Here is a 12,512-nt window from a genome sequence, read left to right as displayed (position 1 = left end):
GTTTTCGGTGTTATGCATCGGTATATAAATTTAATATGGCTCTAGCCCCAAAAGAAGGACATCTGTTTCCTCTCCTTCCCTGCTCAGTCCCTGATGCACACTGGCTCCTTTTTCTGTTCTTCCCTGAAAATGAGAAAAAAAGGACAACTGCATATATCTGTCCAAAAGATCTTGTTGGTAATTGCCTGTCTACTACATGAGAGGGAAAATCAGGCTGTTTCCAGTGGAGTTTTGGATACAGTTGCAGTAGGCTAGCAAAATGAAATCCCAAGACACAGAAAAGCACTAAAAATAAATAAATAAATAAACCAGGTCTCATCAGTTTACTTACTGTATTTTTATGATTTAGAGAACTTAGTAACCTAATGAAAACAAATTATACGAAAAACAGAGTAAAATTGTTCTAGCAGTAATTATATATTGCCGATAATATTATGATAGGACAGATGACTGTTCAATTTTATACTATTGGATATGTCAGAATGTAGCCCAGAAGATGTGGCACTGAGTTGGAAGAAGGTGTACCTGGGAGAGGGTCTAACTCCAGAACCATTCATGCATTTCATATGAAAGAATCACTGAGTAATAAATGGGGTAACACCAGGAGCAGAGCCTGGAACTGCAGGACTGTCCTGTGGCAGCAAAGGATGCTCTACTGACAGGGGTGTAGGTATCAGATTCCCTGCTCTCCCCCTGATTCCACGAATCCTGCTTTTTTTGTATAAAGAGAGGCTCAATTTCAACAAAAGAAGTGGCAAGTTTTCCTACCATGAGTACTTAGTGCTTGGTGAGGCCGGGATATGAGACCTGTGAGTTCGAGTCCTCTCTGGGCAAAGCAGGTCTCGAATGCACTTTGTGCACTAAACAATCTGAAGTTGGTGCCACTGTCATTGATGTGACACTTCTGAGCAACACAACAGTGTGATAGAGTGGTCATGATACGGCCACATTTGACTTTTCAGGATAGTAAGGCAGAAGGGAAGCATCTCACTATGCATCTCTAATGATGGAGCTTACGTGCACAGCTTTCACCTCCCAACCAGGATATGTCTGATCATGTTTTGGTTCTTAAGAAACTTTTTGTGCAGAACAGGTATGTCTAGGATACCACGATTTTTAGTTATCTTCAGAAATTACACCACTTTGGGATTAGCTGGTCAGAGACACTTTTTGGATCTGCAATCTACAGAAGTCCTAGTTTCTGAAGTCAGTCTACATATTTCAGATGCAAATCCCATTGTTACATGGCTTTACAGTTTTCCTGTTTTTAATATTTTATTTATTTTATTTACTTAATCTATTTTTTATTTTTATCTATTAAAAGTACTATTGCACTGCTCATTTGCGAAAATAGCTGATTAAGCTAACAAGTGATATACAAAGATTAATAAATTACAAGAATTACAGATGAAATGACAACTGAATGGGAAGCAAAATCTAGCAGGAAAAGCTTGAATAGGATAATTGTTGAACTGCAGCTAAGGAAAGACTATTTAATGTATAAAATATTTTTCTTTGAAAAATTATGTTTCAGGTACAAAGAATGCAAAAATGCATGCATTATCACTCAGCTCATCTAACAATTGCCTTGTCTATTTACTATCCTACTTTAAAAAAAAAAAATGACCAAACTAGTGAGTATTAGTAACTGACACAAATAAATATACAAAGTATTTGACAATTTTGTCCCAATAAAAGGAGTTTACACACTGAATAAGCTCTATGTAGTTAAGCCCCTAATATTCCACCCTGTGACACTCCAAACTGAAAGGGAATCTATATCAGACTTTCAGGTTTGGTTTTCATTTTGGTTTTGTTGTGGAAAAAAGCATGACACTACAGTCCCCCAAAGGACATTAGCCTCTTCCATAGGATATAAAATGTTACAACTACCCATGCCACCTGTTTGAGAAGCACTGATTAAGAAAAAAAAACCAAATTAAACTAACTTCATTTTTGAATAATATGTAAAATATAACAGTTTTCTTGAAAAAATATTTCTTTTCTAGTGCTTTCTCTGGAATTTTTACTATAGTTTCTTCCCTCTTTTGGGGCAGCATAATTTTTCCTGTTTACAAATTAGAAAGCAATAGCGTAAAACAGAATTATGCTGTGAATTGACTTTTATAATATCAGATAAGGAGTGCAGCTAGAATCAAATTTGGCCATAAACTCATGGAAAATCATGATGTTAATAACATCAAGAGTTTCTAGGTGACTAAGTATACCAGATAATGTTTAGTAAAAATAGACTACAGAAAGAAGAACAGATTTCACAGTATCCTCAATTCTGTTTTTCATAAGATTGAAAAAACTGCTACACAAAGATTACTAGATAATTATAATAGACCAATTTTATATTAAAGGCAATTTTTATATTAAAGAAGTCCAAAAAGCTTTTAAACACAAGAAAAGTGGACCAGTCAGCCCCCTCAGTCAGCCTGACAAATACTTTGTTTCATGAATATGAGTAGAAGTATTACCACTATTATTTGTGTTAATACAGTTTCTATTAATCCTGAGTATGGGAATAAGGTAATAGTCACATGTTATTAAGCATGAGAATCTAGCCTTAGCCATCTTAGCTCATAAAAATATAAATGGTTTCTACCATGAAATGTTGTTCAAGAGTTTGTTGATTTTCACATACATGCTACATAGGTGTCCTTAATGAGCATGTTACTTAATACATTAAATGCACACGTTCTTTTCACAGTGATGTTTGTGCATGACATAATTTTCATTTATTTCCTGCAATATTTCCAGTTTCTAGGATCTCTATGATTATATCTTTTTCATACATCCACATTTGGCTCTTATCACTTCTCCTCCTAGCACTGCTGGTTATGTAGATCCCATTTAGCACCTCTTCAACCACAACCTCCTCATTGCTCATACACTTACCCCTTCTTAGATTCACCAAGTCACTTTCCTCCCTACATTGAAACCTTCACAAGGACTATATTTTCTGAATTGCTTATAACATCTTTAGTAACTTTAGTAATAGCAAGGAATTGTTTAAAAACCGAAGCAGACAGCGACCTAGCCTCTGCTTCCTCTCAACTTCATTATGTGTTTCTACTCAGTCTCTTTCCTTACAGTAAAGCTCTTCAGTTCAAGGACTGTGTTTTGTGCTGACCACTTAGTAGAAACAGTCTCTTAAAATGGGAAATACTGATAACTAAAATGAACAAAGACAGATGATGATGAGCTAACTGGAAAACTGAGCTAAATCTTATCAAGACATGGAAGTCCCAGTCCTCCCTGCTGTACTGACACAACGATTCTACTGAAATGACCTGAAATTGTCCAGATATGCGGTGATTTAACCCTTGGCATTGTCCTCATGGACTTTGGTTATGTTTGTATCTATTTACCAGTTTATATCCTAGCATTGCTATATAAGCGTGGCAAATACTTCTCCCAAGTTATGCATTTTAAAATACAGTGTAAGTGTTTATAATCATGTGGATATTTGATCACGAAAGAACCCATAAGTATCTTCTTATATCACCAGCCCCTAGCTCCTAATTCTCTGTCAGAATGGTTCTCTGTAAAATCAAATTTTGTACTATGAAGTCATATGCCTAAGTTTTAGTCTTGTCTTTTCCTCAGTTAACCTCATGCCCTGAATACAAGCTTTTCCCTTGGGCTACCTTTTCAGTTAGCCTGTCAACCCAAATATATTAGGACTTGGAAAATGGGCATCGTCTTCCTTTAGCAGTCTTCGCTAGATAAATCTTCCTAGTCCTTTAGAGGAAATCCTCATACCGTTTGGTTCCTGAATTTGCAGAAGAGATTATTGGTATCATAAGTGATACTAGTGCGCTTTAATATACTGACTCCATAGCTCTGTCTCTGCGTTTTCAGCAGTCCCGACTGGACGTACTGCTGGACAGTAGCCACGTCACAATGTTCTCCTCATTCAGTTTTATAAGAAACACCTGCCATCACGTAAAGGGCATACATCCAGCAGTCATTGCTACTGTCTGTTTTTCAAGTGTCATACAAGAGCTTAAGCATCTGAGTTCCGGTTTTTCTATTCATATATCCCAATATTGGAGTTCAATTTAAAAATAATAGGTCAACTATTCCATCTTCCTGCCAAACAAGGATTTTTCATTGCAGTACGTTGATTGATTTGTTATCCACTCCTGGTAACCACTCATTGTTAAACTAGAATTTTTCTCTACCTGAAGGTAACTAAGAGTAGTTGACATATATATGGAGGTGAAGCTAAATACTTCTCCGCACAAACCTTCTCTAAATTTTCATCAGAATGCAAATGCTTGTAGTCTAACTTAGAGAACAACCAACTACTTTCTTTGGCATGGTTGGATCATATCTTTATCCCTTCCTAATACTTCCTCTCCACTGCTCCCACTCCCATTAAAAAAGCAAACAAGCAAACAAACAACCCCCCCCCCCCATATAACTAGTATAGAAATGAAAGAAAGAAAAAAAGAACAGATCTCTGAGAAATCATTTCCCGTCTCATTTGACTGTATACAATAAGGGCATTGCAAAACCAAATACTTTTTATCACAATCCATGCAGTAATTATAAGGAAATGAATATAACTATGAAAAGACAAAAAGGAAAAAAAAACCCTATTAATTGCCTTACAAAAAATATTAGGAGGATAGACAGTCACTAAAATATTTTTGTTGCTGCTCAAATTTGCCATTTTTTTCTTTTCTTTTTTATTATGCATAAGTTTGAGTGTGTGTTTTCTCAAAAGCAAAAGAAACAAACATTTAAAATGAAAACATTTCTGGCATAAATATCAGTATAACCTAGTTGTTCTAAGACTAAAAGACAACTTAACCCCAGATACTTATTTTTAATTGCTTTTGTTTTTATTTTTGCAAACATGTACAGTAGGTTTCTGAGATTCTATATGAGTAAACCACTCATGAAAGAACAGAAAGAGTAAAGAAAGAGCAATAAAGAAATGGAAAACAGTCTGATGAGCATAGAAAAGTGCACCTTGAAGACCAGAAAGAGCATGAATGTGGAAAGAATTTCCAAAATTTGAGTTGAGTCAGATACTGCAAAGGAATTTTAAACAAACAAAAGAATATTTGGTAGCCTGGTAGGATAAAGGATATAGGTCACCATGCAGTTAGGACAGATTCACAATTAAAGGTATGGTCCAAATAATACATGCTTTTATCTCACTTTTTATGATAGTGAGATTGGACACAACTAAATGTCGACTGGAATTGAGTATATTGAATGGAAATTATCATATTGGAGGTAGAAATATACAATCATGAGCTAATATCTTTCATTAGGGGATACTGGTATAGGAAACCAAACACCAAGAAGTTATGAGATATACATAATCCATCCAAATTCAGCAACACACAGATTACTCATGTTCAACTCATACTTTTCCTCACTTAAAATGAGTAAAAAAGTGTAACTGGTAACTAGAGGTCTGATAGTCCAACGTAATTTAAAAGAAAGGTAAATTGAATGATGCATTAAAAAAAAAAAAAAATCTACTAAAAGGCAACATGAGCTTACCGGAGGAAGATTGTCTCAGATTAATCTTATATTTTTCTTGGATAATATCATTCAATTTCCAGGTAAAAATGGAGCTGTTACAGACTAAGGATATCAGGATTTCAGGAAAACTGATCCTGTGTCACCAAGAAATGATTAGTCAAACTAGGGTAGTACAGATAAGTACAAGAATTGCCCAGGACAAAAAGAATCCCCTATATGGGGAATCATCCTAGATTATTTTTTCTTTTTCTTTTCTTTTCTTTCTTTCTTTCTTTCTTTTTTTTTTTTTTTTTTTTTTTAAGTAGATATGTATTCAAGCTTTGGAAGCCTTCACATCATCCTGTCCTGAGAAATATATTGTAACATCAGGTTGGAGACAATCTTCCTCTTGTGAGATCCCTGTTTCGCTTGCTACACAGTGGCCCTTTTTCAAAGCCGAGGATGGAAGGGACTCTTGAAATCAGCCCAGAGGTTCAGCTGTCTGTGATGCAATTGCTAACAAAATGATCCATAAAATCCTACCAGTTTTACAAACTATGTTCCTGTAACAAATGGTATTCATGAGCAGAATACATTATATTAATAACACTGAAGACATCCATAGCTTTTAGCACAGCCTCCAAAGAGAGATCACAAAAATCTATGAAACTTCTTTCAGATAAAGGAAAGATGTAAAATTAAAGAAAAGTAGGTATCCATGGAGAAAAAAGTTTGTCAACAGAAGAGAAAGAGACTACCTTTCTAGTCTTAAAATGACTTTTTTTTTCTGTTTGAGATTACAGTCAGAGACTGTAATATGAACAATGCAAAAAGATAACCAGCTTTTCTGTCTGACGTGAAGGCTTTCAGCTTGTTCCTGAGAAAGATCAAGTTATCTCAGCTTCTCACATCACTGTCGTTAATTGATCAAGCTTACTCTTAAACCATCTCAAGTATGAAATAAAGTGTGCTATTTAAAATTGTTTTCTTTGCAGAGTTGTGTATATCCCTAGTTACCACTTTTTAGGTGACAGGCAGTGGTGATGAAAGACTTCTGATTATGGGCACATACATTAAAAAGCCACAAAAGCTAGTGTTAATGATAAAAATAGGGATTTTATACTTTATTTCTCTTATCATTGGGAAACCAATATAGCAGAAAGGACTGAGAGACACTCATCTATTTCTGCTGTAAGCATGAGCAGAAGTATTAGCTGTATCCTGGCCGGGTACTGCTGTGCATAACTACTGAAGGCAATTATTGTTGTGCTGGCTTACAAAGCTCAATTATGGTATATGCACCAAACTCTCAAAAGACTCCAGTTGGTTTGTCGAAGGATATAACTAATATCAAAATAAGAAGAAAATCAAGCTTCCTTCTCTCCAGTTATGTCAACTCTAAAGTGTAACAGAAAAACAGAACAAAAAAAAAATCCCAAACAATTGATATTTAACCTCCACCTATTTAAAAACATTGTCACTGACAGTGACGGTATTAGTTCCAAGCTGTGATACCTTAGCACATGGTCTTATTGATCACTTGTCATTCTGCATGCTGAAAAGCACTGCTGTAAAGCACTTGACCTTTTTTACTTCTTGCTATCTGATGGACAGCAGTAAAAATAAAATCTATTCTAGTCTATGGCTGCAGTCCATAATCTTCTGTCCTGGATTATGGGAATTCTAATCACTACTGAAGGAAAGACAGCACTTCTAATAAAAGCACTTCTAAATTTATGAAGACTGTTTTAGCTTGCCATCTTTAGAATAAAACTTTTCAGAGTAAAACTCTCATTAAACTCCATAAAAATTACATCTCGATTTTTTTGCTTTCTGTTGCTTTAAGTATCTTCCAACATCTCTTAAAGAAAAATATATTTTATGCTTTTACAAGGAGAAAGAAATATTCCAGAATATTAGAGGGCATATACTCAATTCACTTAAATTTAGGCTTATTGGAATTACTGTATAATTATTCAGTATATTCAGTACAATCCAACTGAATGCTTTCTTTAGACTGTTAATTCTTAATTGCAACCTACCATTGTTCAAGCACCCAAGAATCTACTGCCTCAGGCACTACCTAAGCAGATAAGAAAACAGGATTTAGGATTTTTCTCCACTAAACTGTAGATATATATTGGGTAGACATTTAAACCTGATGTTGTTGACTTTTACTTTCAATGGAGAAAATCAGGCACATTTAGACTGTGGTTAATCTCACCTATTTTAGGACACTGGGATAGGATGAATGAGGTTGTAGAAGTGCTTATTCCTGTCTACTGACAATAGAGCAAGAGTCTCGCTGACTAGATCAGTTACTGATGTCTACATTTGACCTAGTAAAGCCCATCCTGGTCTATGACCTGGAAGAAACTGCAACAAATAGCAAAAAATAAGGATATGGGAGAAATAACAATGGCAATGAAATAAAGTTGACCAGTAAATTAGGTGCATAGTTATCCCATAATCTTCTCTGGAGATTTATTCTTGATTGCAGTGACCTTATGCATCCATTACTTGGACCTTCCCCTCTTTTTTGTTTTTTTCCAGTATCTTCAATGTCTTCCATTTGAATTTGTGTATGCTTGCTAACAGAAGATTTCAGGGATTGTGACTATCTGAACAGGCATATCTTGGATACTTAACTAATAAAGAAAGTGTCAGACAATCCATTTGTGTTTCTAAAGTGTTGGTACATCCCAGGAAATTATTTCCTAACTTGTTATTATCCTCTTAAAGAGAACCTGCTAAAAATTAATAACCTGGCACCACCAACCATACCCTATTATTCAGTGAGAAGGTTTCAAAGAATATCTCTAAAATCTAAAACCTTAAAGGTCTATCTTATAAAGTGGTAAAGCAAGCAGGAAGTCATTTCTAATGCCCTGAGGCTTTGGTTTCAGAAAACCCTAAAGCACTCTTGCAAACTTGTTAACTGTTTTGTTGTTGCCTCTGTGCCCTTCTTTTTCTCCCAGGCCAACTGTCAAAGGAAGAAAGGTATAAATACTGGAGCATATTTCTGTAGCAGATTTACCAGAAAAGTACAGAGGAAGGAGTGATTTTTCCCATACATGAGGAATTATCTGCTTCTCTAGTGCCTGTCACACAATTTTAAAGTTGAAAAGGGTTGGGACTGTTCAATATTCCACTTTATTATGAACAGATGAGATACAGAATACGGCAACACAAGGATGACCTACTTCTCCAAGTGATGACAACTCTGAAATGTATATGCCCTTATATGATTTCAAGATACATCCCAGCACCCTCACAAAAAGCTCAAATTTTGCCTTTTTGTAGTAACTGCTTTGTTGTTTGGGAATTTATATTACAGTAATTAAGTTTGATAGATAATGTGAATTTTATGGGCCTGGTGTCTCTGTATATTTTAATTTGCTTTTTAGTTACTTCGGTGAAGCTCTTTAAGAGGCTTAGTATTACACTGGCAGGCTTAGTATTACACTGGCAATGCACAAAAAGTTATCGTTACTATATAAATCACCAGAAATGCAACACAAGCAAAGATGTGGAAAAATAACATTTTTTTTTCTTCGTGGAATGAACATTATCAAAGCTTGTTTTTACTCCAATATCTAGCTTCATTGTCATGTGTTTTTTCATTTTTTTTTCATGTGCTGTCATAACCGTATGAATACTACTTCTTCTTTGTATTGGAAGGTTTAGCTGTAGCAGTGCTGTTGCCCAAGGTGAAGCAGCAAATGGCTTTCCTCCTCAGCCTTATTCACACAGAGGAACTCTCACTGAACATTTCACTGCCTCTGGCGACCATTTCTTTTGCCATTGTGGCAAAACTCATCTACTGAAGGAAAAAGCCCAGCAAATTGGATATGAGCTTCATCCAAAGGCCAAAGAAGTCAATGGCAGAGTCTCAACTACTGAAGTGGGGTTTAGATTAACATCTATTTCAACTTAGAGAAATTTCAATTTAAAATAAACAGCCACTGTTGTTATCTGAAAAGGAATATAAACGTTTTTATATCTGCGTAAGGAACAGATTCTGAGACTGTAACTCCTTTAGGCAAGGACATTTTGGTATATCTTACTTGCAGTGTCATGGTAAAGTAGAACATGGATATCTAAGGCTCTCCAGTTGTTACTGCAATACAAAATTGTAGTAACACTAACCTCTAACTGAGGTGCAAAGACATCCTGTAAGCTTACTGGATAAATATTTTATTTAGTGAATCTATAAAACTGATTTGAAGAAAGCCTCTCTGTAGTCAGTGTTTTATCAAGGAAGGGTTAAAAATGTCTCTCCCATTAAAGTGAAACTTTTTATGAAATCTCCTTGATTTTCCATCTCTTCCAAATATTCATGAAAATGTGTCCTATGTATCTTGTATTTCTTCAGATCAAAATGAAAATATCTACCTCATGTACATAATGTTTTATGTTTTTACCTTTACATATGAATGTTACAGATTCTGTACTGACTTTATTTTAGTATACATATTACCATTTACTTATTTTCATATTTTTAGTTTGAACATCTGAGGGGTTAGGTATCTGCAATGGTATTTAGGTTTCTTGATAAATCATAGTACTTCCACAGCTAACTCCTGTCCTTTAGTCAAATTTAAAGAAGGAACCCACCCCTATCACTCAAGGCTCTATAAAAGGTTATGCAATTACAATATACCCTGCTTTTCCTGTGATGAGCTCCATAAAAGGCAAGTGGAGCCATAAGGGAATCAGCTCCATCCTTACTCACACCATAGTCTCCGCCTTGAGCCTGCATGCTTTACAGTGCAAGCTGTATTGCTTGTCAGAGGCACTCGTGATATTGGCTTAAAAGTAACATCATTTTTAGAAACCAAACAGCCAACCAACCAAACATGAACTAGATTTCTTTTCATTTCCTCTTTAGTTTTTGAGTCTTCAAGATACTTTTGAACATTGCATTTTGCAGTTGAATATGTATGAAAATCAGGTTTGTGGATCTTTCTGCCCTTGTACCTTAATGGAAGCACAATCCTTATATTAATCGATATTATAGTGTATATGGTATATTTATGTATATTATATTATACATCTTAAATTATATATTAATATATATTATATATTACATTCCAATCCACAAAATCATCTCAGTTTATATTTTCAACATTATTTTGATATCTCATTTTACACTCAATAAAAACCCCAGTGATTCAAGAATAAGAAGATAATTACGTTAATAAGTATATTTCAACACATATCTGATAACCATTGTCAGCTGTCCAGTTGTGACATTGTGATGACATTCTCTTTCTCAGGTTCTTTTAAGCAGATTTCCAATTAGCTGACTAAAACGATTTGCGTTTACTTGCATCCATGACAAATGAACATGCTATTGTGGGTTAATTAAACAGGATATGAGCTGCATTTCCTATATTCTTAACTTGTTTAGTAGCATTATTGTAAATTGTTCCATTTAGAACATATAAACCAAAGAAACTCCAGGCTGTATTAGTGTTTGAAGTAATAATTTTATAGCAAATACAGTTTTTAGTAAGCAGTTGTTTACAAACTAATTTACTCTGAGCTTTAAAAATGTTAGGTTACCGTAATCCTTTTCAGCTATTTGTAGGTGTTTAATAGCCCTAGTATGCCCCTTTGTACTTTCTATTATTACAGTCTTGAAGAATAATTGTTTTCTGTACCTTCTAGCAGCTGAATCACTATTACTCCACCGGGCAGCAGTGAGTGTGAGTATTCCTAAAGCCGCATTGCTATTATTTGTTCTGAACTGACAAAATGCCTGGTGTCATGCATGGCACTAAAACAACAAATACTTCCATCCCCTGGAGAGCTCGTGGTCTGTTCAACCTTGTGCTCAACGGTGACCTTCATGGAGAGTCTAGAGGAAAACAGTTGTTAAATTGGTGCTCAACTGTGGTACAAGATTAGTTGAATTCTATAGTAAAAAAGAGAACTATTGGTAATGTTTCAAGGTCCCTAGGGTCCCCTAGCTCAGGGAAAAGTGAAAGGAGAGATGAGACGTGGGTAGAAAAGAGGAAACCCAAGCTTTTTTAGCAGGTTGGCTTCTGCCTGCATTGAGATTTATGCTGATTACGTCTCAAGAGTGTGGTAGACAAATTTTACTAATACTATACCAATCTTTCCTGCATGTCCCACTCACTGATTTTTAGCTTGCACTTTCCTGCCTAGATCTTTCTCCTTGTACTACTATACAACATGAAATATTGGAAAGATTGTCTTAAAAATGAATATGCCGTTTGGACAGCAAGGTAACCCTGTCAAAAATTGAAACACAAAAAAGGGGGAGCATATTTCCCTTCATGTTCCCTTCCATAATTTAGCAGTTTATATTACCAGATGCGTACGTAAGTGATCAAAATAGAACATTTTTTCTTGGAAAACATCATGCCAATACTCATCAAAATTTCTTCTCAATATTTCACATAGAAATGTGCTTGCAATCCTTGCAAAAGCAAAAGACACTGTGATGCTACCGCATGGCTGAAAGCAGATGTTTTCCTGGCCTTTAATGTGCAAATAAATCCTATATACTCCAGTAATCACACATAATAAAGTTGAGCTTCCTTTCAAGAGACACCATGAGTACAATTATGCAAAGAAAGTAACAAAATTGTCTAAATCCACGTAAGCCTCCTGAAAACAGATGATCTGCTGACTCTACCCATGAATAGTGAATATGGAGGAAAGGACAGGTTTTGACTGCTAACAGTCAAACAAACCAAAGCCAGTGAAATGGGATGAATTAATTTTTCTTTCTCTTTAGCGTTACACACCAGTAGTAGCTCCTTGGAAGTCAGTAAGGGTAACAAGACCATAGTATATTAAGCTGAACTATGGTAAGAGTGCCCGTTTTCTTGAACTTGCTTTGCCTGGCAATAGCCATAGGTATTATGCTGTCACCTCGTGCCAAAGTCAGGGTAAAAGCTCAAACACACAGAGTCCAAGAACACATTTGTAGAGCAGAACATTTAAAAATACTAACTTTACTTATATTTTACAATTAAATGCTTATT

General features: G+C 35.3%; 1 protein-coding gene across 1 annotated transcript in view; it reads right to left on the bottom strand.

The window, feature by feature from the left end:
- Positions 1-12,512, bottom strand: part of PCLO (piccolo presynaptic cytomatrix protein) — a 368,844-nt gene that overhangs the window by 207,174 nt on the left and 149,158 nt on the right. The gene's annotated exons all lie outside the window — the stretch shown is intronic.

The sequence above is a fragment of the Dromaius novaehollandiae genome, chromosome 1 (assembly GCF_036370855.1).
Source record: "Dromaius novaehollandiae isolate bDroNov1 chromosome 1, bDroNov1.hap1, whole genome shotgun sequence".
Lineage (NCBI taxonomy): Eukaryota > Metazoa > Chordata > Aves > Casuariiformes > Dromaiidae > Dromaius > Dromaius novaehollandiae.
Note: the sequence above shows the minus strand (reverse complement) of the source record. Positions and strands in the feature narration are given on the sequence as shown.